This window comes from Typopeltis vanoorti, chromosome 15, assembly GCF_054136105.1.
Source record: "Typopeltis vanoorti isolate ZY-2024b chromosome 15, IOZ_Tvanoo_1.0, whole genome shotgun sequence".
Taxonomy (NCBI): Eukaryota; Metazoa; Arthropoda; class Arachnida; order Uropygi; family Thelyphonidae; genus Typopeltis; species Typopeltis vanoorti.
The window spans coordinates 78836314-78864031 of NC_143563.1; the positions used below are offsets into that span (position 1 = coordinate 78836314).

At 34.2% G+C, this 27718-nt stretch overlaps 1 protein-coding gene and 1 long non-coding RNA gene across 3 annotated transcripts in view; one reads left to right on the top strand and one right to left on the bottom strand.

The window, feature by feature from the left end:
• Window positions 1-27718, bottom strand: part of LOC150098918 (uncharacterized) — a 359215-nt gene that overhangs the window by 40668 nt on the left and 290829 nt on the right. The window contains exon 5 of the long non-coding RNA XR_016549530.1: window positions 4540-4641. This is a non-coding gene — a long non-coding RNA (uncharacterized LOC150098918). The remainder of the gene's footprint in view (window positions 1-4539; window positions 4642-27718) is intronic.
• The window catches only part of LOC150098919 (glutamate-gated chloride channel-like), a 345862-nt gene that overhangs the window by 21282 nt on the left and 296862 nt on the right, over window positions 1-27718 (top strand). The gene's annotated exons all lie outside the window — the stretch shown is intronic.

Below are 27718 nucleotides of genomic sequence, written 5' to 3' on the forward strand. Positions count from 1 at the left end.
TTTTATCCTCAGATGCTAGTTAGAAGGCGGACGTTCCTTGCAGACTGATAGCCCACTCTCATCTCAACGTTCGCGTAACAATGTCAACCCTTATCAGTGTTACGGCTAGCTCATTAACCGCTCGTGGCATCAGAAATACTAGAGTTAATTATAGGGTTTTCGGGGTGGAAATAGTACTAGATGAGGCTCATGTGACAGAGAAGGTAAGGATGTTCAATAATTACAGCAGTTACATGTTCTTATTTTTAGAGCCCCTTGTGCTTATTATTCCAAGAAAAGAAGCTTACTTTTTTTTTCTCTTCGAGTCATTCGAAAAGCAGCTACGATAAAATATATCTAATACCGTTAATTAACTTACAGGTTTCAAAACATTCAACTGTCTCCGTTGTTCCCTCCCCTTAAATTTTAAATAAAATGTTATTTATAATTAACAGTACGTAATTATTGTGACAATTCCACTAAAGCCTGAAAATACCTAAACCTACATAGCGCATTAGTGTTGTTGGATGGACTAAAACACAAGATAATCTTGAAACCGTCAAGCCACTTCAGGCCTCCATAAAGCACAGAATTGTATCACATCAGGTGATTAAAGACATCTACCACCTGAAATTTATAGTTATTTTTAATGTCCTAATCTTTTATAAATTAAAATTTATAAAACGTTTATCATTTCTCATATGAATTACAGCTCAAAACTTAAGAGCTTAAAAATTGAATTTAGATAGACATAAACTAAACAGTTAATATAAAATATAAATTTAATATCAAACATTTGTTTTAATAAACCAAACATTTGATTATAAACATGCTTATAATCCAATGTTTTATTATAAATTAAATTTGATTAATTATAGGGTAAATTTGTAATTAATTCTTTAATAGGCTAGAAGAGAATAGCTTTCATTTGAGATATATCGATAAGATAATGAGCTTAAATACCACGCAGCGTGGTAAAGGGGACGTTTTAGCTTATTACGTCTATCTCATGAAGAGTCAACCACCATTCGACGTATATAAAATGTCGATTCACTTCACTAATCACGCGAAAAGTAGCAGTAAACACAGTTCGCCATATTTTCTTCATTAATCTAGTTTCGGCTTGTTCCACTTAACTCTACGACCTGCAGTTGCTGCTTTTCGATTTTAGCTAAAATATTAATTGGCAGTAAGTGGGTCAAACATGCGCAATTTTATATTGACGCAGATTAATCTTTGGCTGATACTTGCTTCATTTTCAGAACAATGAAAAAAATCATAAATATGGCGATAGAATTTTACCAATTCAAAAAGTTCAGGATTATTCCAATAAGCATCCCTGCAATAAGCTGACAGGGATACTTATTGGAATAATCCTTAACTTTTTGAATTGGTAAAAATTATAAGTTGGCAGGGATGCTTATGCAAGGGAGTCGTGTCCCGATATGAAAGCTTTCTACATTGCGAATATAAATAAACCATATTACATAGAATTTGAGGCAATGATATGAATTCATCTGAGCACTGTGTAGAATTTGTGGCTACAAATCAAATTTTTAAATGCAAACAACAAGCTTTTATTTTTCTTTCCTAATCCTCCTCTTCTACCTTTTACGGTATCGAGGTTTCTTATTCTTGTAACCGTTTCGTGGATAAGGTGGTTAGCCCTATGCCTCCTGGTGTGTCCCATGTAGATAGGAGTGTTCAGGGGGAAGGTTTTCCTGTTCTGGGGGATGGAAAAAACCCCTACCTTCGTAGGAGACCAGCTAATTTACCTTTCGTCGAAAGATACCAGATAAAGGTTCTCAGGCCACTGAGGGGAATCGAACCCAGGTCTTGCCGACCACATAGGTTCGTCTATAACAATTGAGCTACAGAGACTCTCTAAGTTTTCATACTAACCATCATATAAGCGTACTAGAATCTAGGTTCATGTTACAACAGCAGCTAAAATTGATTATACTTAATTTTTAAAATTTTTTTGGGATGAAAAAATTTAATATTAAAAGATTCGTTTATTTACGTAATTTAAACTTTCAGATTTTTTACTTTTAACTTTTCTGTATAAAACGATAGATTCTAGCGATAACAAAAACTTTCTCCATATTCGGAATTTTCCCTGCTAACTTCAATGATAAACAGTCTTGCTAGTAAAATTTAAACTTTGCGAATTTGTTGCGACAGAAAAAAAAAATCCCCTGACAGACGAATCTTTAAGAATTGAGCAAGAAATCGCAGCGCAGTGCTTTAACGCCTGAAGGAAAGCTGTAAATAAGGGAAAAAAATACTACGACATCCAATTCCTGAGAAAGTTCAACTCACCGGAAGATAACTGCTAACCTTCCCTTCGAAGAAAATATCGATTTCAATTTTTCAATTTTAAACCATCGCACATTCCTTTTTAAATACACTTCGGCGGCACATAAGCTGGGATCAGATTTGAACAAGTTGGTTTTCGGCTGCTAAATGTACTAAAAGGAATGAATATCGAATTATGAGATAAAAGATTAAAACATTCACATCAAGGTGGGGAAGAGAACTCATAAGCCCTATTCTGTAGTTTAATTCGCAAGTGAATTTGCTCATCCTTGAAACTATACTAAGTATGCTAGTCACTCGATAAAGTGCAGTAAATGTCGTGTTGACCAAACTTTATTGTAATCCCGAAGGCTCCATTTGAGAAGACAGTTATAAAAAGTAGGTATAAACCGTTCACAAGCAAAAAAGATAACATCAATAAATCTAACCTAAAATTGGTATCTTTCCTTACCGAACTGCTCCCACTATAAAGTTCACCTCCAGAGAAACGTTTGAAATCATCTCTGGGAAATACATAAAATTTAAAATGTAATATACAACATCGAATAAAAATATAGAAGAAATGAAACAAAGAGAATACTGAAATGTTTAATTTTCTTTGTGTGTGTGTGTGTGTGTACACACACAAGAAACACTTCCTACCACATCAGGCTGATCTATAATATAACTATAATATTTATAGTAATAAAAAGATTCGCATAAACTCCATTTAAGTGATTTTTAAATACGTTTCTTTCCTTTGTATAGTGACCCAATCCCTTAGCTATATCAAACACTGTAATTATTGTCATGTTGTCAGGAGGGAACTGACAAGTTTCTTAGCTGCGACTGGAGTGTGGTTGATCTCTTCTACAGACGAAACATGAATTTCACCACAGTTAACACTAAATTGTAAAATCTATTCAAACACATGAAATATTATGCATCGCTATGTATTTATTTACGTTTATCTGTTTTAGTTACTGGCATTCAGATGCCACAGATTCCTTTTTTACGAGTACAAACCAGCAATCAAAGATATAAAGCTGTTGGACGAGGAGAGAGCAGAGTACAAAGCCTCCTTCACTACTTGTTTAAAGTCCTTTATGTACTCTTTGAGATAATACTAATATCTGCTTTACTGTTCTAGATTTTCAATGAAATATACGTTTATTAATACGAGTGTTGCTTATTTCAGAAATAGTTGTTTATCAATGAAATAAAGCGCTGTGCCTTTCACAATCTGTATGAAGGGATGGCAATAATCTTTTTTCCGATATTAGTTAATATGCTATGTGTCATCAAATGTGAATTTTACATAGAATTTGATTGGCTATTTCCATTATTAAATATTTTAAACTAACGGTTTAACGATATTAAAATTCCTTCATGTACATGACAACCTAGTAATTTTACAGAATAAATTTAAATTACAGTTTTATATTTTTGTACGGTTATTATAATTAAAGTTTGATTTTCAGAATTTGTTAATAATTCTTAAGTTTACAAGTTCAGTATTGTGTTATTTAATTTTGATGATTTTGTCTCTTCCTTCTGTTAAACGAACTGACTAAATTTTGATTTTGTATTACTTGCTTGCGAGAAAACGAATACTGGATTCAAATCTTGTGAAGAGAGGAATTTGCTAAGTTTCTGATGCGTGAGATTGTGGACAAACAATGGTCAAAAACAGTGGACAAACGATCAGAGAATATAAAATTGACATATATAAGATAAGGATGTATCATGACCTTGGGTATCTCGGCAATAATTCTCAGCAACTCAACTTATATATCAGTTGATTACTGGCCTTGATAGCCAAGTGGATATCATATCCGCTCACTCGCTTTAAAGGCTCTGGGTTCGCATTCCGCTAAGAGGATAAATGTTTCTGAAAGGTTTTCATCCGAAATGTAATCATCTGGTATAAGTATGAAGCAGTCACCCTGTTTTCTGGAGGCATGATGGGGAAGGCTTGAGAAATTGCAATGTTTAGTTTATATAGCAAAGGTCTTCTGAGTACCCAACTTTTCATCTATCCAGTATAGTAATACACTATAAGCTTTTAAACCATTCGTGGACAGAATTCACATAAAATGTATGAGCAGTTCCAAAATGATAATACTTCGGAAATCAGCAAAGTTGAATTTGCTTTGGAGTCAGCGGGAGAAATAAGTTATTAGGGCACTCATTTAAAAACATACTGAAATAATGGAGAGGTATAGAATAACAAAATGATAAAAGAAAATATCTATTACTCACTCATCCATAGAATTCAGGGTAGACGCTGTAGCTTATCACATTGGAAGGGTACCGCAAGCTTTGGACTCAGTTTCTGATCGGTGTGAATTAAATTCAGTCCGACTGAAAGAAATAAAATTTTATATTATGTATATAAAGCGTACACACGCCTAAGTAAGCCATTTTGATTTCATATCATTTTGAGTAAAAAAAAAAAAAGTTCACAGAAATTATTAAACATGTATAAAATCATAGAATCGGATATGTTACTTAAAAACCAACTCCCAAGATAATTTTTATATTTGTATAAAGGTATCTTTCAGATTTTATGAAAGCCATAACTTCAGTCATTTTAAACATAAATAAACATTACATAAATATCTCGTTTTAACCACAGGAAGGACTGCAGAATTTTTAGAATAAATAGTGTGACAGTTGTGCATGTAGAACTCTCCTGCCATGCAATAGAAATCGCTTTACAGGATTACCGCTTCTTTAATTGAAATAAAACTTAACAATCACAATGATACATTTTATATTATTTTACTAGGAATTAAACATATTCCATTGTTCCTCTTTTCCCTCAACCGTGCAGAAAATATCTAACAAAAAGTGACACTATCCAACTAATTAATACAAAATATACGCAAGGAATATATCGTAACCGCTATCAAATACTGTATTTTTAAAGTTGACACAATGCATATTTGATATTTCTTAGAATCGGCATTTATGATTAGCAAGACAAGGACCGTATTTAAATAAACAAATACATAACTCCATGTTACCTTAAAACCTGATTTTATTTTTATCTTAAAGGCAACAAGTGGAAAAAGATATCTATTCATATCGTAATTCACCACATTTTTCAGAATATTCGTTTTATAACAAACCCGAGAATAGAACGACTTCGAAATTCTTCAGTCTGATCTCAAAAAATTTAATGACATCACACATCTTAAAAATGCATTAAATTTTGAGGTATAAATAGTTCTGCCGCTCGATGATTACAGAACATCAAGCAATAAAAAAATAGGAAATTGCGTTTTATGACATCACATTCTATATTTGCTGCCAGATGTTAATTCATATTTCTTGAATTAACGAATCCACTACTATAAAGCAGTGGATTCGTCCACGTGCGGAGTACGATATTTAGACTCTAATCAGAAAAATGGATTTTGTAAATAGGTCACAAAGCGAAGAAATGAGATATGGTGATTATGGTAGTAAGGGAAGGGGAAAGATGCATTCTAACCAAGCATTACACATGTCAGAAATGCCATATCAGCTGCAGAAGATTGATGTACAATGAAACATTAATAACTGCATTCAGTTTGAAATGGCGTATTGCTGAAGCGTTTGTGGCATTCTTAATTCCGTGAGTAGGAGATAAATGGTGGCGTGGAAGGGGTGTTTTAAACTGTCCTCTTAAAAAATCGAAAGTAGATGAATTATATAAACAATTTGGTTCTAATAATATGTTTTGAAGTTATAGGAGCCAATAACGATTAAGATAACACACTTCAAGTTCCTGTAAATATTGAAGGAATCAGAGATACCATGCTATTCACTTTTTTTGCGATTGCAATTAGTCGCTCACGTTCAATCTTTCAGAGATGAAAAGATTCAATGTGAGGCAATTCCCAACATTCGAGAATCAAGCAACAGAACACACACAGACAGAGAAAAGAAATCCATGTGAAAAATTAGTAAAAAAAAAATAGCTGGAGTATTATAACCATCGTGAACTCCCACAGTCTACGGCCAATTTATGTAACCGAGCGTTCATACGATAACAGGTAATGATTCATCGAAACAGTAAACATATCATTCCCATTATCGGGGAGAAAAAAATCCAAGATTCAAAAAAAAAAAAAAAAAAAATCTGACATCTCTGTATAATATAATAGGGAGGGGGAGAAGGTTATTATAAGTTTAGTTCGCTGTGTTGTTTTTGTGTGGGGAGGGACTCTTGTCGCCTTCTTTTTGCAATACACCATTATCCTTCGATCGCACCTTGCAGAAATGTTAAGTGATGGTTGTCTTACAGTCTTTCGCATTAATTATAAGCGATTAGTAGCATTTTAATGCTTGAAACCTTACGACCGCCGTTTTTTTTTTTTAAATCAGATACTTGAACCATTACCATTATGATATCAACTGTTCTTGGTTTAGTCGGATTCTCCGACTAAACCAAGAACAGTTGATATCATAATGGTTCTTTATAATGATATCATAAATTATTATGAATATTTATGATATTCATAATGATATCATAAATCTTCGAATACCTACAGTTCAGCGATAATACAGAATTTTTTATATAATTACTGCAGAGAAATACAACAAACTGGACATGTCTTGACGATATCTTGAAACTTTTTCCCATACCCAAGAAGAATGCAGTCGAATGTAGAAACCTCCTGCTGAGCTGTTTCACACGATGCAATCCCATATTATGACATATGTAAGGGCGAATATCATCAATCTCTGGATACCATTATGTATAGAAGGATAACCCTAATCCATTATTCGCCTGTGTTCTACGAAGAAAGGAAATTTATAATCCTACGGGGGGAAAAGAACCCTATTTTTATCTGGTTATCACCCACGAAAGATTATTACTAAATTTACAGTACATTTGTACCATGGGTGGGCAAAAGATTTTTTTTTATCCATTTTTGTCAATTTTTATTTATTTTTTTATTTATTTTTGCGTGGTCCGGAAACCCAGCTTTAGTTCATCAAACATGGAACGTTTTCAGCCACTTCAGGCCTCCAATAAGCAGGGCGGTAGTCTCACACACTGGGCGATGAAATTCATCTTCCACCTAAAGACAATCACAAACAACCATGCCCACTTCGGGAATCGAGCCCGCGACCAGTTGGCTGGAGAGCGGGTACGCTAACCACTCGGCCAACCAGGCAGGCAAATTTAAATAATTATGATAATTTAAAAATTCAAATTTTTTTTAATTTGCAAGATAACAAAAATTTATCACTTTGTGAAAACAAACAAAATTACAAATCTAAAAATTGCTTAATTAAAATATTTTAATTTTTTTTAAAATTAAAGAAATTTTAAAATAATTTAAATAATTAAATTAATATTAAAAATGGCATTTAAATAGCATATTGCACACAAAACATAAGGAATGATGGAATTTGCAAATTCATTATTGCGCACAATAACGAATTTGACACTTCAAAATAATTTTCATGCGAAACTTGGCCAGCTTAGCCAAAAGAAGAAGAATGAAAGATAGGGAAGGAATAACAAAAGGTGACAACAAATGATGTAACAAAGAAAAGAAAATGCGCGTGACTATCCATGTAATTTCAAGTATAGAATTTTAATTAATTAAAATCTGAGGAGGGAATGATTTCAGTATATAGTGCTGTTCTTTTTTCGCTTACATAGACCTTGCGGGCTTTCGAAATCATATCCGATGGGATAGGTTGGTTATTCCTTGTTCTCGTAGTCTGTGTTTATACTTGTGTGCGTTCTTTTGGCTAGTTTTCCTGTTTTGTGGGATGAAAAAATTCTGAGAAGAAAAAAAAAACCCTCCTATCTCCGTATGAGAACGGCTGATTCACCTTTAACTGAAAAACCACGATAAGGATTCTTCCCGTCATAGACGATGTTCGGATCCCCCCCCCCCCGATGCCCTTTGGATAGAGAGAGATCTCGCTCTCTATCCAAAGGGCGTCATCAAAACTGAGTGAGCTGATCATACAGTACTGAAACGAAAATTAGCAAGAAATTGGAAAAAATTTCGAAGATGAATACCAGTACATGGAATTATAAAATAGCAAGAATGAAACAAATAAATAAATAAATGAAACGAAACGAATTAAATGAAAAGAATAAATGAAACGGATTAAAATATGAATTATGAAAAACAGTAAGAAATAAATAAATAAAAAAAAAATATATATATATATAAATGACAAGCCATCAGTGTGCTGGCCATTTCGATGAAACTCAATAGATGCACGTTATCTATAATTTAAAATTAAATTGCAGATCGTATTATATTGTTGCAGTATCATGCAAGTCATAATACTGCAGTAAAACGTGCTTATTTTAAAATACTGAATTTTTGAAAAGAGTTTTAAAAAGAGTAGGGATGGCGTGATTTATTTCCTTTTATATATAAAATCATTCCAAAACTAAGTCCATTTGCTATTTTCTTACTACCATTTCCGAAACATATACTGAAAGCAACACTTCAAAACAAGAGAAATACTAGACACAGTTTATCTTTTCACAGTGCTCGTTGCGTTGTGTTTGCGCTGTTGCTAAGTGGATTGTGGCTACAAAGACACGAAGAAGGTTCTTCCAAAGTGGCAAAGAAGAGCGAGGAGGTAATAATGCTAGGTTCACTGCTAGTGAGAATGCGACCAAGGAAAGCTCAAACACACCCGAATTGTGCGTGAAGGCCATTACGTGTCTGCCATCAATGCGCCTTCGAATAGATAATGGACAAGACTCCCAAGTATTGTGATATGCTTTTACAAAGAGCACAGAGGAGGGTATCCGTATTTATTCGACTTTAATTTCAAAAGGAAATTGAATCTTAGCTAACTGCAAGTTTAGGCTGGTGAAAAAGTTTAAGCAAAGAACGGCTGCTATAAAATTATTATTGCATTTACTGTTTACAGCATTCAGCTGCAAATTACTACAATTATTCGTAGACAGTGTCTTTTTTCCCCGACCTTCTCACCACCTGGTTAAAAATAAAGCCCAAAATTTACCTTTTTTGAAAAATAAATTGAAAACCGATTATATAATTATCACATATCCGAAAGCACTAACACAAAATTACAAATTATGTACGGCACGATATTGAAGCGAGTAAAAATTGCAGCAGCATTTTTAAACAGACTTGTCGGCTGGAGCGGAATTCCAAAATTACTTATTTTTGATGATGTATTGTAGATAATTAAAATCTTGCAAAATATATTAATTTTAAGAAATTTGTAAATGTATATTTTATTATATAATTAAGAAAAGCTACGATTATCAAGATAACAAAAATTTACCACTTTGTGTGGTCAATTTTTGTTATCTTGATAATCGTAACTTTTCTTAAACTTAGATTTGGATGAAGACAAATTACAAACAATCTGCCTAAGTGGGCGAGCTATCGTCTCTGATTTGTAACCCAAGGTTGGGGAGTCAAATTTTATTATGACAAGGATGTTGCGAGTCTTCAGGCGGTAATTGATTTCATTCATAGATGAAAGACCACGCCTTTCCTTACTGAAGAATAAGCCAAATAATTGGTATCTAGAGCAGATTATTCTTGGATTATTAAACCTTAGCCCTACGATAGTACTAAATATGACATAAGTAGAATTGCCATTAAGATGAAAGAAACTGAAAATCCTCTAAGGCTTATCTTTGTTTCCGCTTCAATTCCATTCATTATTGTAATGAACGAGTTAGTTTCTGTTATTGCACTACGAAAAGGAGATATCACCAGTTGTAACACTTGACTCAATTCCCCGCTATTTGGGTGATATTATTATCTGCCTTCCGCCATGAGACAAGTCCATCTATGCGGCAATGGACGAACTCCACAAACTACCCATATTCCTGTTTATACTCTTGGATGCAGACGTACTACCAAATGTTTCTGTGCACAATCGGATTGCTCATCTATATGAGTAAAATTACAGATTCGGAATCGCTTCGTCTAAACAAATATGAAGTAGCTAACACAGTGACCATACTGTTTCCAAATAACTGGAAAGCATTAAAACTTAAATACATTAAAATGCGAATATAAATTAGGCAATGATGTAATGTCTGGGTTGGCAATCTTACCAGCATGAGCTGTCTGTGATCTCCCATTTATAAAATTAAAACGATGTACACGAACGGAAGCGTTCAACTGCTACAGCAAGATAAAATAATAAAGAAAATAACGACATTTTCTGTTAAGTTAAATAAAGAATAAATTTTTAAAAATCGTCATGTACAACACAGAGGGACGAAATGCCGCAATGTACAAAATAAAACCAAAAACCGCAATTGAAATCATCCTGAAACGTGTTCAAGAGAGAAAGCATCGTACACGTTCCCATAACCCACGTCCAAGAAGAAGGACTCTCTAAACATTCTCGTGAATGTTTTCAGCAGAACTGCCGAACATAGTACATGAAATATGTTAGTATAGGGAATAGTTCTCATGGTAACATAACTATATTGCTCATTTTTTGAACGGTGCAGGTATTCAAACAGTAGCATCCAAAATAGCACAGTACTACCTGAGATGGTACCGGCATTCTTTGACTAAAGAGGCAGCCCCCACAAAATTGCAGCCTAGAAAATGCTAGATAGTGAAGAACTTGATTTTAACACCAGCATGATGTAAACAGGCTGAATGCTCAAAACGTCAATTTTAACCAAACTGAGCATTTACGAGATTGGTTGCAAAGGCGTACGAGAGCTCCCCCTAGAAGGCAGTCTTCGCAGTTTGCTCGGGGAAAATATTACGCTTAGGAAATGGAGCAGCATTTCGGATGAAACATGTCATAAATTGACGGAAGTATATATGTTATATGCTCTGCCAAATACGAATGACATTTCGTTTATAAATAAGAATGTGTGAGCTATTTTAATTTTCGGTGTTCCAATACCTTTGTAAACGATGTTCTTTATAATACTGTTTAATTCATTCACATATTATTTACAAGGTATAAAACGAGAAACATTACCTCTTCCAAATACGCAGTTGATGTTAATATCCTTAGTATAAAGTCAACCCAATCTGGTCAGCCACTTAATTGCATCTGACACAATTCAATAAACATCGCTTCATTCGCTGTAACCATCAGACTTGCTAGACTAACTGCGGTTCTTTGCTATGCAAAACAGTAATCAAGTTTCCCTGTCTCTATGAGACAAAACCATGTAGAACATTTAATTATTTCAGCAGCATACTTAGTGATAATAAATGATAAGCAGAGCTTCTTTTTTACCAACAGTTCTCATTATTACGATATCACGCGCGCGAGCACACACACACACACACACAGCCATGAAATATCTCTAAATTTAAACTCTAGCTTCGAACATCTAACTTATTTCTGAAAAATTTAGCAGAAGCAATACGTGCTATTGGTTCTTTCTCATCACTAATATTACAGTTTATCAAATCATCCACTTTGATGTCATCTGCTACATGTCCTTAGAGACTGCGGCTTTCCACGTAATTAGCATGTTAGTCGGAGAGATTTCTTTCTGCCTAGATACACCGCATGGATTTCATCATGCAAGATCATTTCTGACGTCCTGGACATTTCTTGGTAGAAGTCTAAGACACTTGAATCGCAATGCTGTGTATACCACTTTGATGTCAACTGCGCTGAAGAACTTAACTTGGATTGTCGCCTATCAAAAATCTTTTGAAATTATATCTAGTAGCGTTTAAGCGATTAATTTACAATAAGTAATCTTAATTTGTTTATTACATGTAACTTACCCTGCTTATTATAGACCTAAAGTGACTTGAAAAAGTTCCATGTTTGGTCAGGGTGTCCAAGACTATGTAAAAAATAAATGAAAAATACAAAAACTACGTAAAATTGATAAAAATAGAAAAACAAAATCTCTAGCCCACCCACGGTACAAAAAATGTACTATAGGTTTGCAAATAACCTTTCGTGAGCGGGAGAAATATAAAATAATAATAATAGTAAAAAAACTATTAAGTCTCTTGAGACTGGGGATAATACGGCATCATCTCGATAAACACTTTAAACTACAGATCAAGGTTTTCTTCCTTAGACTCGTCTTCTCTTTATTACACTTCAAATTTCGCGTATTTTTCTCAAAAAAGAACAACTCGCCTTTGGTCTCAACAATCAATTTATATTCAGATTAGGATAATCAAATTCTGACTAATATTGTTTCCTTCAGTGTCGTATCTTTAATCTAAAAAATTAAAAATACGATCTTTAATTTTTAGTTGTTCTAAATTTACGTAATGGCTGATGTATCTTTCATTCCACATTTCTTAACTTAAAACATGCATTCTTCTATTGTTCGATCGTTCTCGAGTGCACCTGATTTCAGATTGTTTGTCAAAACTACGGACTCTGTGCTATTACTATGCAAAGTTCATGCTTATAGTTATCTATCATTGTACAATGTTATATAGCTACAAGAATTTGTCATCCTTTCTTTTTTTTTTCCAACTTCCAATGTACTCATAAGTAACATATAAAGCTTCACCTAGCTAACGAGCATTGTTTTCGGTCTGTATAAAATTAAAAAAAAAAAAAACACAAAAAGTTGGGATATAAATGGATTCAATATAATCTTAAGACACCACTAAATAATAATAATACACACATACACAGTGCACTTACCTTGAGAAGATAAAAAGATTAATTGATATATGAGTATGTATACTGCATATTAATCTATGCACCTTTCCAATATATCCTTCTTATATTATTTAATGAAGTTATGCCGCTGGTTCGAATTACAACCAAAGCAATCAAGATTATAAGGCCAAATACTATATTTGGGACAGACGACTCAGATAAATAGCTCATTCAAATGGTATTAGCAAAGGAAATGTTTTTTTGCACAAACAATTACTGGTCAAAAAAATTGTGATTGCATAAAAATTAGAGATTTACAGATTTCGAAAATTAGGTTCTTTCTGCTCCAGCAATCCACTTTGTGCATTGTTTCTGCTTCTCTTGGAAAGATTTATTGAAATCGATTTCTTAATATATGAAGGCTTAGAATGGACGAACGTTGATAGGACATCTTTGAATTTTTTGATTCAATAGATCCAAATTTTTGGAGCTTTCGGACAAAAAAAAAATCAGCAAAATCTTGCTCATGAGGTTGCCGTTCTGTTTTATGTGAATGCCATCTAGGAAAGGTTGTGAATCTGTCACACATTTAATACTGGGGATAAACTAAGTATTACATAATTCAGTTCCCCTGCTCCAGACTTCAGGTCTCTAGTAAAGAAGGTTATGAGCTCATATATTTGATGACGAAAATCATTCCACATAAGGGACTCTCAGAAACATGCATGCCACAGAGGGATTAGATCCAAGCATGTTGGTTGGAGAGCAAGTCTTTATCCATTCGGCCAACCAGGCCGGTATTCGGGGTATTGTACATAGAAAGTTGACTCATTTTTGCAAAACTTATTTTTCGATGCGAGTCATTCAGAGCGCGGAAGGAATAAAATTCAAATGAAGTTGAAACATATTTAGCTTTTATAGAGAAATTTAAAAGCATTTTGGCTATCAAGCCAAAAGTCGTTGGTTTTGAAAGATTTTAAATTTGTACGAGTATAATTTTTACTATAATTATTTATTTCTCTAGTTTATTAAATAGTGCAATAAAACTTAGTTTGAACACTACGTATTGGCAACACGGAACTACATTGGTGACCTTGAATCTGATAGGTGCTCTAATGACAATTGACATCGAGGATTATATTAGCTGAAGAGCAGAGAAAATAGACACTGCTTCTCAAAAACTTTCATAAACTTTTTTAATATCGTGACTTAAAAACGAAAAACTTAAGTGGCCATAATTTTATCTCAATCTTCAGGTAACGAGATTGATTTCGCTACTTCTGTTAAAATAATTTATTTCATCTAAGATGAAACCGACATCATTAGATCCATATATTATTAGGCTAGTCTTTCCCATATCATAACGTGCCGTATTTTCTTTATGGTGGCATAAACATTTCCAGTTTTTAACTTATTTGATTTAGCCAGTCACATGGAGGATCAACACCAGAACAACCCAAGAGAGTAGAGAAGAGTACATCTTTGATGGAATCTTCAAATGGCCTTCAATTTTCAGAGTAAAATTGAAGGTCATTTGAAGTAAAACCCCGATTTTAGGGAGAAAAAATTTTAACACATGCGGCAGCAGTTGAGAGAATCCCACCCAAGGAAATTGGTTTTTCCTTATTCATTAAAAAAAATGACGAACTGGCTGATGAACAAGCACAATTAATGGGTTCAGTCTAAGAGAACTGCGCCTGTATTTGGATGTGAAAAGGCTGCAAAATGTAGATATTTGCAGAAGGTCTAAGTGCAGATACTTTCACTGACTTATGTGAGACTGGTGTTTACTGTATGTCTAAATCGGCCTCCAGTAAACCTTCTGTCTTGTCTCTAGAGCAAGGTTACTAAATTATATGTGCTATAAGTTTCCAATCTCTGTTGGTGGGATTATTAAATATCAGTTTAGAACGGAAAGAAAATACTGTGTGTGTGCGTGCGCGAGAGAGAATTATATGGATTTAAGTTCATTATTTCAACTATACAAAAGCACACGCGAATTATTTATTGCCAAAACAGTTTCCAATTTCATATACGTGGGAGTATCTGAACGTTGTAATTTCGTACTCTCACTCTTTGCACGATACAATTGATAGTGTTAGTAGTAGCAGCACAGTAATTAGCGACTAATAACAGCAAAGATGAAGCCAGTAATACATAAACTGCATAGGATAACCTTCGAGAATAAATTCGTTCTTAAAAAGAAAATTTAAGCTGTATTCTTAATTAGCTTTTCATCGTCTATTAACAGAAATGGGTTGCTGGTGTGCATAAATTTCCTTTTCGGCACAAGGATGAAATGGGGAAAACAGGTCATAAATAAACTATCTTCGGTTAAACACTTATTATTATGCTGATGTGTATATCCTTATTTGTCATGTGCTTTTTTATATGGTGAATGGAACAAAACAGTGTAACTTTTGTTCAGTGCATATTAAAAAATGTTCACGTGACTGCGCTTATTCTTTAACGAAGCAGCAATTCATGTCATGCTGTCAGCAGTCTTCCTTCAGAACAAACTAAGTGTCATGGTTAACACTGATCTATCGATATATGTTTATATTCGCGCAGCAAGAGTACCATTCTCTCCACGAGAAACACAATGCCAGTTTTCGATACTACAGAAGAACCAACGGACCGCTTTAAATATTGAGAAAAGATTGAGCTCAGCGGATCGTTTCTAATTACCACCATCGAACATCATTTTTTTTCCTCTGAAAAATAACACGCCGAGTATACAGACAACTATCATTGCGTAAATCACTCGGCATTCCCAAATTCGATTGATCCGTTCGTCACAAATTACTCTTTCTTCAAACGCAATACTGTTTTTTAAAAAAATAATAAATAAAAAATTGCTTATTCTCGGTTGTTTTCCGTGAACAGATACGAAAGCGAAATAAACTGCACATCGATTTTATATTAAGAAATCGATATTTTATGTTTTTGTGGAGTTACTAAATCTACAAAAAAAAATCATAACCAAGTGAAATAATTATAATAAAAGTAAAAAATAAAATGAGTAACTATTCAAAGAAACCTTAATGAGCTACCTTCCAAATACTAAAGACAACGTTAATCCGTGAAAGATGTTAGTTTAATATAGCTCCATCACTGGCTAAAATTAACATTTCTTGCTATTCACAATTAACGCACTTTTACACCAGCGATGAAATGCATTTGATAAGCAATACAAATTCAGTGAATTTTCGAAATAAAGCTAAATGTATTAATTCAACATGAGCACTCTTTCGTTCCTAAACTGGACTAGTTTCATAAAAATGCTAAACAAGTTTGTTCGTTGAACGGCAGCTTTCTGGAAGATTGCATACGTCGCTGCATCTTGGAGTGTGCGTATTGAACTGGTTTTCTACTGCTCGTGCAACAGGTAGGTGCTAAAAATAGCTCGCGGTCTCATGCCCGAGTGAGTGAGAGAGGGTGACTGTAATGTCATTACATTTCCTGCAAAGCCCGGTCCCTTCTTTAGACAGAGGTAAATGAATGTTTCCAGAGCAATGCTTACTGTTAATAAGTGCTGTGAGAGCGCTAAAGGATAAGAAGACAGTTCAGATATGTTGAGAGTAAAAAAGGAAATTCCTGATTTCTTTCAGCAGATGGTAGTTACTAGTCTCGTTAGCATTTCATGTAAGAAACACTTTAAGCAAAGAATGAGTAGTGACAGGTGCGAGTTAAAATATGCACTGTAGCTGAGGCCTCAATAACAAAAACTATTACAGTATAATATTTTTTCTAAAGTCATAAGATTTCGTAATGGGGAATAACAATCAACTAGAAGCGAGACCGCATTCACTTGTAGTCGATTATTGTTTGGTTTCTTTAATATATTACTTAAACATGTAGTGGAAAGGTGTGCCCAACCACGGCACTGTTGATTTATAGGTTTTGAGACCCGTAGTGTGTGTGTTGGGGGGGGGGGGTTGAAATATATAATTAATAAATAAAATATTGAAATATAAGAAATGAGATTTGTGTTTATTTGGAAGTTAGGATTCCATATCCTATCCTGTTAACTTTATACAGAATCTGAATTTAATACATTTAATAATGTTAGTTACTAAAGAAAATGTTTTATGACAATATTACACACACTGATCTGAAACAAATATCAGTAATCATTTCATTTCGTTGCACTAAGCAACTGATTAGATGATTTAAATTGTAAAATGTTACACAAACTGTTTTTCTTGTTCTTGAAAAATTTCTTTAATGAATTTTTCCACTTTTAGCGACCGAATTGCTTTGTTTTATTTTTTTAACGGAAGTTGTATTAAGCACCTTAACTCTGCACATATATCGACTTTTCCCTTCCATTCTTCCCGTCAATGCATTCTCCCTCTTTGTGAATGAATTTTCGGGCTACGTTCCGGTATGAAACAATACGCGAAGAAAACATTGATAACTGACTTATGCGTTATATAAGCTATTCAATTGTATGCTATTGACAGCCAGATATTAGATATTTGAAGCAACGAACTCTATTGAAGAAATCGATTTAAATAATTAAAATGGTGCATATTATATTCGAGATGAAATTGAATAAATACACGACACGATGAAATAAAATGGTGTGTGTGCAATAATAAGATACATCACGCACACGTCCGCTGGATGAATTTAAATAAGAAAACATCTTTGTTTTCTTATATTTCAACTAGGGGGGATCTGTCCCCCTGACGCCTATGGCGCCCCCCCTCCGAGTTCCGGACTGGTAGGCCGGTTTTCCTTGAATTCTGATTACTCGAAAGGGGGTTCCTCCCCCCCCCCTGGTGCCTGCGGCGTCCAATCCCCCGAGTTCCGGACTGGTAGGCCGGTTCTTGAATTCAGATGACTCGAATTTTGAAGATTCGAAAGGGGGGTTCCTCTCCCCCCCGGCGCCTAACCCCCCCCGAGTTTCGGACTGGTAGGCTGGTTCTCCTTGAATTCTGATGACTTGAATTTTGAAGACTCGACACTCAGGGTAGCCCGAGTTTCAAATAATTTGAAAAAAAAAACGTGACACGAAAACGTTACAAAAAAAGCTTATCATTTTATATTATAGAGTAGATATTTAATTTTTCTGTTCTCTTTGCCTATTTTAATCCGCCATCAGTACCAGTTTATTCCGTTTTTGTGAATTGCTTATTTTTGAACAAGATTAAGGTAATGCTTTTACACATCTTAAGAAGATAAGTATATAAAATAAGACACACAAAGAGAGAGAGAGAGAGAGAGAGAGAGAGAGAGAGAGAGAGAGAGAGAGAACATACGTGGGCTGTTCAATAAGTAATAAGACTAATTGTACTGTGGCGAAACCACTCATCACAATATTAATTTCTGTGGAATAAAGAAATGTTGCTGTCTGTATTAACAAAAGAGGTTGATAGATGGCGTATACGGGCTGATGTGCCAGAGTGTCACGTGACTAAACGCAAGCTTGTTTCGGCGCGCCTCCGATCCACGACCAGTCGTCGAAATGGAAGCGTCCTTGGAACAGCGTTATGCGATTAAATTTTGTGTGCGTTTGCAAAAATCGGCATCGGACACTTTTAACAGGATACGCGAAGCTTTCCACGATGAAACAATGTCGAGGGCAAGTGTTTTTCGCTGGCATAAAACTTCTAAGGAAGGAAGGCAAAATGTGAAAGATCTTGACGTGAGGGAAGACCTTCAACGTCCATCACAGAGACAATGATCAACACAGCAGCGATTATCATCAAGCACGTCAAAAGGAAGCGTCCATTGCTGAAGAATGGCTTCTTACTGCACCACGATAATGCAAGGCCACATATTGCTGGTTGTGTAGTGGACGTTTTGCAGAAGAACAACACAGATATCCTACCACACCCTCCATACAGTCCTGATCTCGCACCGTGCGATTTCTGGCTGTTTCATCAGCTCAAGAAACCACTAAGAGGCCGCCATTTCGAAAGCAACAAAGCATGTGTAAAAGCTGCGGAGGCGGTTTTGAAAGAACTCTCAAAAAACGGACTTTCACATGTGTTTAAGAAGTGGACGCAACGTTGGGACAAATGCATCGCGTCTCACAGTAGTTACTTCGAAAAAGACCATGTAAATGATGACGATTAAAGGTAATCTGTTTTCGGAAATAAGAGCTAAATATGGCAAAAGTTGAGAAGCAAGATAAAGTGAATGGGTAAAGTGAAATAAATGCAAGAAAACAAAGATGTGTAATAAACATTCCAGCCAATGACAATGTTTTCTAAATTAAAAACAAAAAACGTGCGAGGCTGATTAGTGGGTCCTTTAATCGAATTAGTGTGTACTAAAGAGATAGTTTTGCCGTGGAGAAATGCCTGGACTAATAAGCACAACTACGCATTTTAGTTTCAAGGTCTCAACAAAAAGAGAAAGCATCGTTACATTGAACAAGTCAGTGAAAACCGGATACAATTTAATAAAATCTCCCCTAAAGAAAGAAATACTGCAAATGGAAATAATACATCGAGTTTGATCTTCTATGGCTCTCGGGAGGTGTTTGACTCTTTTTTTTAGCCAAATCCCATTGGACTTGGCAGTAAGTCAAACGCATAAAACAGCAGTGATTTTGTTTTTTTTTTTATAAGAAAACGAACAGAAAGTTGTAAAGCTATCGCCGTTCTCTATCGGTAGGTGCACATGACAAAGAATGTGGGCTGGAAAGTCTTCTGTCTCTGAATTTGCTGACACTACGCTGGTGCGGATTTATGCTACGATATATTGCTAGTGATTCCGTTATCTGATTTCAGTTCGCTTAAGATAAGCGTACCGTTTAGAATACTTTTCCAAAACAAGTTTCGAAAAGTTTAATGCTAACACAACATTACTGGTATGATTAGACTAATTTGTAAAGATTTTTACGAGAAACGTACTTCGATTTCTTAGAAATCAGGTCCTAGAAATTTAAAGTTAAAACAGAATCATATAATATTAATAAAACCATAACATACAACAAAATAACAGATATTGTTTCATTTGCAATAAAAAATGTAGGCCTTTTAGAGATGAAAAAAAAAACAAGAGAAAAAAATCACGAGGTAATAAATGTGGAAATTATCTGAGACGATCATAAAAAGATGCACTATTTACATGAACGATATTGCAAATCGTTATTTTCACAATTGAATGTAGATTTTTATGTAATAAAGGCAGTTTATTTGTTGCTGTTTTAAACATGTACTTTGGTATCATTTTGCCACTAAACTGCCGGACTAAAAGCAAAATTGAAGTTAATAAAAATTTTAGCAAAATCTCAATGTCATATTTCGCTAAAATCCATCTCCAACTAGAATAGAGAATAACATGAATGAACCGACAAACGCAAAACTAACAGGTGCATAGGCATTTTTTTTGTAAAATGCACCTAATGTGGGGTAGGGGAAAATATAAAATATTGTGGAGCAATTCCATCTCGACTGTTTCAAACATAACATCGTAACAATAAGCTAATAATGGATAGCTCAATATAAATTTCGCTTTGTATAATAGAGAATTAACCTCAATGACAGTGAACGTTATCTATTTCATACCAAAACTAAACATAAAAAACCAATAGCCCATTTTAAATTTTGATAGGTTTGAGGCATTATCACATGTACACAGTCAAGGCTAATATAACTGATGTTATCCTTGTTGAGAAACGTACCTAAATTATTTAAAATAATTACCAAAAAAACATATATGAAGAATTTATAATTTAGGAATCTAAAAGAGCACAATTACTAAGGGAACAGAGTCACGGAATCAGGTCTAATTTCCTGTATTGATCTCGTCCTAATTTTCCATTGATCTGCTCCTATTCGTTTCGCAACAGTGGAGAACTCAGCAGGTACTTGGAGTTTTGTGTTGAGGCATCCTTTATAATAGTTAAAGTGAAAGTAGCAGAAAAAAAAAATAAGATCCACAATTTCTTCTACTAGTATATTTAAATTCCTACCTAGACGGGACTCTTATGTACTGTAGGGTACTATAGCAGGAAATTATATTTCTTTAACAATTTTTTTTTTTTTGAATCACGTATTGCTCGAACAGTGGTACATTATACAATGAAAGAGCTTTATTCGACTATTAAAAGTTAAAAAGGAAAGTAAGAGGGACAAATAAAAAAATATTTAGAAACCGTACTTAATTGGTAAAAATAGCTTTAATGGATGCACTTAGCGAGATTCTTGGGACATCACGTCTGACAAGGCAGCATTTTACATGTCATGAACTTTTATTTAAAAACACTCTTCCGAAGGCGTCAGTCCCTGTGAATAGGAACACTCGCATCCTCTCCAAAGCAGCTGAGTACTCGCCTTGAGGGAAATGTTTCTTCAAGTCGAATGAAGGCGATTTTTTTTTCATTTAGTTATTAGTCTTCATGCATTTCCGTGAGCTCCAACAAATAGCGAAATTTTCACATTTGAACCCATTCGGCATTGTTTCACACCCACACACAGGAGAGTGAATTTCAATGAAATGAACTCACTAGAAATACAGCAACTGATATTTAGGATTTTTTGAAATAGTTGTTATTTCAGAAATCATTCTGCGTAGAAAACGATCCAATTGTTAGTCTGTATTTATGATTACCTTTTTAATGATTTTTTTAAATGATTGATATTTGCCCCACTTGGCACAATTATAAATTTGCCTAACTGAGGAGAATGATAATTATTAAAACTCTGGAGTGGGAAGTGGCATAAAACTAAATAACAATAATAAGTCCGTATGATTAAATGCTTGTTACGCATACCTATAACACTACTACTCCGCCTCCATAATAAATATTAAACATTCTGTTGATATACTTCAAAAGCAACTTTTTTTATGTTACTCCCACCCACGAAAGGTTATTTGTAATTCTATAGTATACTCTAAAGGCTATAGTATATTTCGTACCATGGGTAGGCTAAGGATTTTTTTTTCTATTTTTTTTTTATCAATTATATATACATATTTCACATGGTACAGAATCCTGTTCTAAAGACCAATTATTGAACCTTTTCAAGCCACTTCAGACCTCCAATAAGCAGGGCGCTGGTCTCTCACACCGGGCGATGAAATTCATCTCCCAACTGAAGACAATCACAAACAACTGTTTCCACCGGCGGCATGCGAACCTGCAACCTATTGGTTGGAGAGTGGGCACGCTTACCACTCGGCCAATAGATTGCAGGTTCGCATGCCGCCGGGGAAAATATATGTTTGTGATTGTCTTTAGGTGGGAGATGATACAAAAGTCCTAAAAGAAACATCTTTTAGGAATTTTATAGCGAGGAAAAAAAAAACGTTTCTTCACCATGACATCGACAGTATTCATGCTACCTGGGTCAGAAATTTTATAGTGTCTGCTGATAGCCCATGACAAATATCTTGAATAAACTAGATATGCGAATATTGTTTATTGCAGGACGCAAAAAAATGTAGGTCTAAGCTAGATAAGTAGGAGGAGACACCACATATCCTTTTAAGGAATGCAGAGAAACGACTGAGCTTCAGAACTAATGTCTTATCTTCATTGACGTAGTACACCCTATTAGTAGGTATCTACCTGAAACTGAATGAATGAGGATAGACCGACAATTTGGGATTTAGCTGACCAAATTTTATTCTTAGTGGCTTAAACCAAAATATAAAGTGGTATGAAATATATAAATGGTACAACATGATGGAATTTCATGCTGGCTTGGGTGTCTCCTTGTTAAACAAGCCCCCCCCCCCACTCCTCCTCCAAGAGTTTCGTCAGAAAATCAGAGCGAAAAGTCAGCTACTGGAACAAAACTCCATATCATCAACAGAATCCAAGATTAGCACCATCAACATAAAAAAAAAACCCTAGAAGTGCTAGCAGGTCGACGTAATTGTCTTCTTTGTTTCAGTAACACCAAGCATGTGAGATCTGTTTACAATATATCAAAGTAACACTGATAAGGGAAAGAAAAGAGCAGTTATAGTATTTAATGCGAAACACGAGGACAAGCCTCTTGAATGACAGGTAATATTAAGTAGTGAGGTAAGCGAATATCAGAATGGGGACTGGACAATGAGATTTATTTGTGCCTATGGTCTCGCATAGAAGGTTCTACTAAGAAAGTAGTGGAGGAATCTTTCCAAGCATTAAGAGAAGGCAGCTGACACAAAGAAAAAGGAAAACAGTCCTTCTTGGATATCTGAATAGAAAGGTAGGAAATGAACCAGACATACAGAAATGTTTTGGGAAAATATGCAGAAAACGGCAAAGCTAATAAGAATAGTAACAGTTGGACTTCTGTTCAGGACATGTACTAGTCATTATTAATATCATTTTCCAGTAAAGAAGATAAAAGAAAAGTCTTATTAACCACATTACTTTTGAAAGCGATACCTTCACGCTGAATCAAGACAAATATACATGGGATGTGAAATAGAAAGTGATCATTTAATATTTAGAATGAATATCATGCTGAAACGGAAAGTGTGTAAGGAACTATTAAAAACAAAGTCAAGTAGCTACTTTCAGAGATGAACTTGGACTCAAAAATATACAAATATTATTCATGAAAAATCCAAGTTTGAAAACAAGAATTAAATCTTGGTTAATCATCAGCAAACTGAAGAAAACTGACTAATTCAGTCAGGGTACACCACACTGTGAAGGAAAGTAGCATTTTGAGATATTCAACTCGGCTCTTTCCTTTATGCAGATAACGTACTCCTAAACAAATCTAGTAGAGATCTACAGAAAATTTCTTGGTTAAATTGAACAACATCTATAATAAATTGGGTAAAAATCAGTCATAAAAAGACAGTCTATGAAAACAGACAGAAACACTTAAAACATGAATTTCATCCTGAACCTAGAGAAAAGTAAAACATTTCTCTAGGTTCAGGATGCTCTATGCAATTTTAGAGCAAAGAAAACTGGTATAGTGAGGAACCATTTCAATAAATGTATATGGAATAAAAGAGAAATTAGTCAAAACACGGATCTAACAGTATACAAATCAGTGTTCAAACCAGTTTTAATCTACGAATATAAGGGCTGGCTAGAAATAAAATACTTGATCAAAGACTGGAGACCAAGATATGAGAGGTAAGCGAAAAATTAGGAGAGCGATCAGATGATATATGAGGTATAATCATATTAAAAACGAGAATATTAGAAAGGAATTTGACTTCCTTAGCATTCAGAAATGTGTGAGCAGAGCTAAACTAAGGTGCCACTTAAACGGAATGGGAAAGAAAATGGAGCGACGCAAGTGTTTTTTTGCCAGAATGGCAAGTAAACCCAAGATCTAGGTGAACTAATACGGTCAGAAATGCCTTAGGAGACCTTGTATAAGGATAATATTGAAGTCCTTGCTGGTAGATTAATTTGGAATAAAATTGTCAATAGGAAGGTGGTAATGGTATAAAGTTTTTATGTAGTACCATCATAATATCTGTTTAACCCCCTCTCCTCCGAGAGTAGGTAACAAAATCATCGGTATTTTGCTACCTACCTATTGCATTTGTTCTGAATTCTCGGCATATATGTTTCTGAAGAATGCTCCAAGTACATCCCAAGGCATTTTTACTATTGCATTTCGGATTGCGATTAAATGAAAAAACATAGATTTTTGATGATCAAAACTTATCAGAAATCCGTTCTCTCCATTTAGTCAAGTTCTAGTCTAAAAATAAGCTGCTGCCACCGCTTTATCTATAAGACTTGTTCCAACTTCTCTCTTTAGGCAACCTACTTTCTTATCTAAAAGATTTGTGAGCAATTACTCTTTCTTAACGAAAATCACTTAATCCATTTAATAATTCTGTTAGTTTGCTAACTAAAAATCGGATGTGCGATCAGTGAATTGAATTCTATTTCAATAAAGCGTTGCAAACGCAATTCTGAAATTCCAGTAATTAATTTCTGGGTATAGAGAACAAAACAGTTACAAAAGTTTCAATAATAGTAAATAATAAAAACGCTTTCTTTCATGGCTTAACATCTTTGCGAGTTTCGATTTTCCTTCTGCTGCTATGAAGAACGACAAAATCGATCATCACTGAAATATGAATTGCAATGACGATATATCTACGACAGTTTCGTGCGAGGATGCGATACTACTAATGTAAAATCAAAATAACTAGTTTTACACTAACAACTATTTTTTTATATTTGTATCAAAATATTTCAGTATGTACATGCGTAAGTTTTTTTTTATATATCAGAGCTGTTTTGGCATTAATCTTGCTCTATTTACAAATTTTAACTTTGTAAAAAACTTGGAGACTTCCCCCTCGCCTCACATCAAGCATCCTTAGAGACCAACGACCACCCACATAATTAAGAATTAATGATTAAATAAAGGACGACTGCCTGTCAAGATGGTCAGAAATATAGAAAACTGGGTCACTGACCAGACACTATCGTAGATCGTATCCTTTCCAATTAACCCGCGACTCTTAAACATCAATGTCTGGAAATTATAACAGTGCTGACTACACTACTAGGATCAATAAATTCAGGAAAACAGATTTTTAAAACGCCTGTATAACTTTAGAAAATAACATTTCAAAATGCATAGCTGGTAAATACACTGATTACGAGTATTTTTTCTCATATATCTCAATATCCTTGAAAAATGTAAATTAATAACTTCACTGGAAATGGATGTGATGTTTCTCTATACTCCTTAATACGAATACAAAACATTTCATCCATTTAACTTAACACGGACACTGTATCAGTGGTTATGGGAATGCCAAAGAGCAATCTTAAATTTTATAAGAGGAGCAAGTCATCTGCCTTTTAATATACACATTATGAACTGAGAAGAAAGCTGAATTCGAAGCCTATGATTTCAAAAAATTATAACCTAAGAACACTTTCTATATAAGAATGACAATGACATTTCAGCACGAAAATACTACATAGCGTAAATTATGACTTCATTTGCAAAAACATATTGCTAACGCATCATAACATGTTAGGAATGTATTTTTACAAATGAAGTTTCAGGAATCATTCAAACTGTTTTTCATACCAGCTATTAATTTGATTTTTAATGCATTTATCATTATCAAACGCCGCAAACATATTTTCCAGATTCAGATAAATTAATGCAATACCAATAAATGATTTGAGCTATAGTGATTCATACATAATTATCAAGAGGGGAAACGAGTTCGTTATATCAGTCGAAATAAAAGCTGCTGATTATTAAAAACGTCGGAAAAAAATTTAAGCTTACGATATGAAAAATCCGATATGTGAAACTGATAATGTTCAGTAATATTACCCTAAACAAAAATGGCTCTATTAGCTAAAAAGATAAAACTCACTCACGGTATTGGAAGATAATTATTGGCTAAAAACAACGTCACGATTTATCTTTTATTCATACCTTTGAAAATTTTAATCATAAATCTGGATTAACTGTCCGTATTAATTTTCTTTCACAGCCCAATTATGACATTTTACAAATCACTGTAATCGTTTTTCATAATTCATTTAAAATGAATTATGAAAAAGCATATCATTTTTATTGAAAGAATATGTGGTATAATCAACATCATTTTATTTTTTATATAAATTTCACCCACGAAAGGTTCGAAACTAGTGATATATAATAATACCTAGGCTAGATAAACCGAGAAACCTAATCACGAGCCTAAAGAAACATGGACTTTTTCATGTCAATCCAAATGTCTATACTCTGTTGTAATTTACCCATCGTGCAGTGAAATTCACGTACTGTAATGCTTTTCACAACCTCCATCCAGTAACTTTAAACCCACAGCGGGTTAGTTACAAGCCCAAGACCGCCATTCATTCAAAATATTGGCAACTTAGAATTGGTATTGAATTCATTGCTGTAACCTTTACAACGAATCAACCATCGTCTTATTTTCTGTATCGATAGAAAAAAATAATCCAATCGCCACCTCACCATTCCTGAAGTGTTACATCTATTTGTAAGGATCCGTATTAATTATTTATTGAATAGAATTTTTACCTACTTAACGATTTATTTTGTAATCCATTAAAAGTTTCGTAGAAAATCTGAATTTCTTTTCATGCTTTTCCCTTCTCTCTAATCCCAAACAGATACCATGTGTTCAACTTCCATTTCTTCGCTCGCAAACAAATGCAATATATATACGGAAGGTGTTTATAGCCTCCAGCTGTTGAGTTCAATGAAATAACGCGTAAAGCAGAGAGTGAGCCTGAAGCGGTCATTTCTAAGATTTCTTTTCCTTGGGAACACGTTATTTGAGCTTGCTTACACAGAAAAGGATCTTTCTCTAAACCAGCCAACTTTAGAAAGAGAGAATTGTACAACATGAAAAGAAAGTACAAGAAAATCTGTTCGCAAAGGACCAGTTAATACGAAATAAAAAGGCATGCAAGTGAAATAAAAGCTTTGTAAACGTAATGGTTATGAAACACTACGGCCTTTATTTTTTGTTCATCTTAGGCAAACAAATAAATTAAATTCTGTGTGGGATTATTTAATGCTCTCCACTTGCGTTTGGTAGTGCAAAGTTTCATATTTGCATCCTCAGACTATTTCCTTAAGGAAGAATAATGAATGTTAAAAAACAACTTATAATTCAGCTTAATATCGAGATGCTTCTCTATTATGAGAAGCCTTATAATGCTGATTTTGTGTAACTGAAAACAATTTTCTAAATATAGCCGAAAGCCTACTGCTTATGATATACGGAAACAAAATAAATTATCATTTGTTGCTTACGTTGGACAGCGTAGTGTAAAACAGACTCCAGCGATGAACAAAAAAGGCACAAGAACAAACGTGAAAAGAAGAATAGTACTATTGAAAAATCTCTTGAAATAAGCTGTAGAACGAAAGAAAATAAAATAAAAGCACTCTTCGAAAAGGAGTACTTT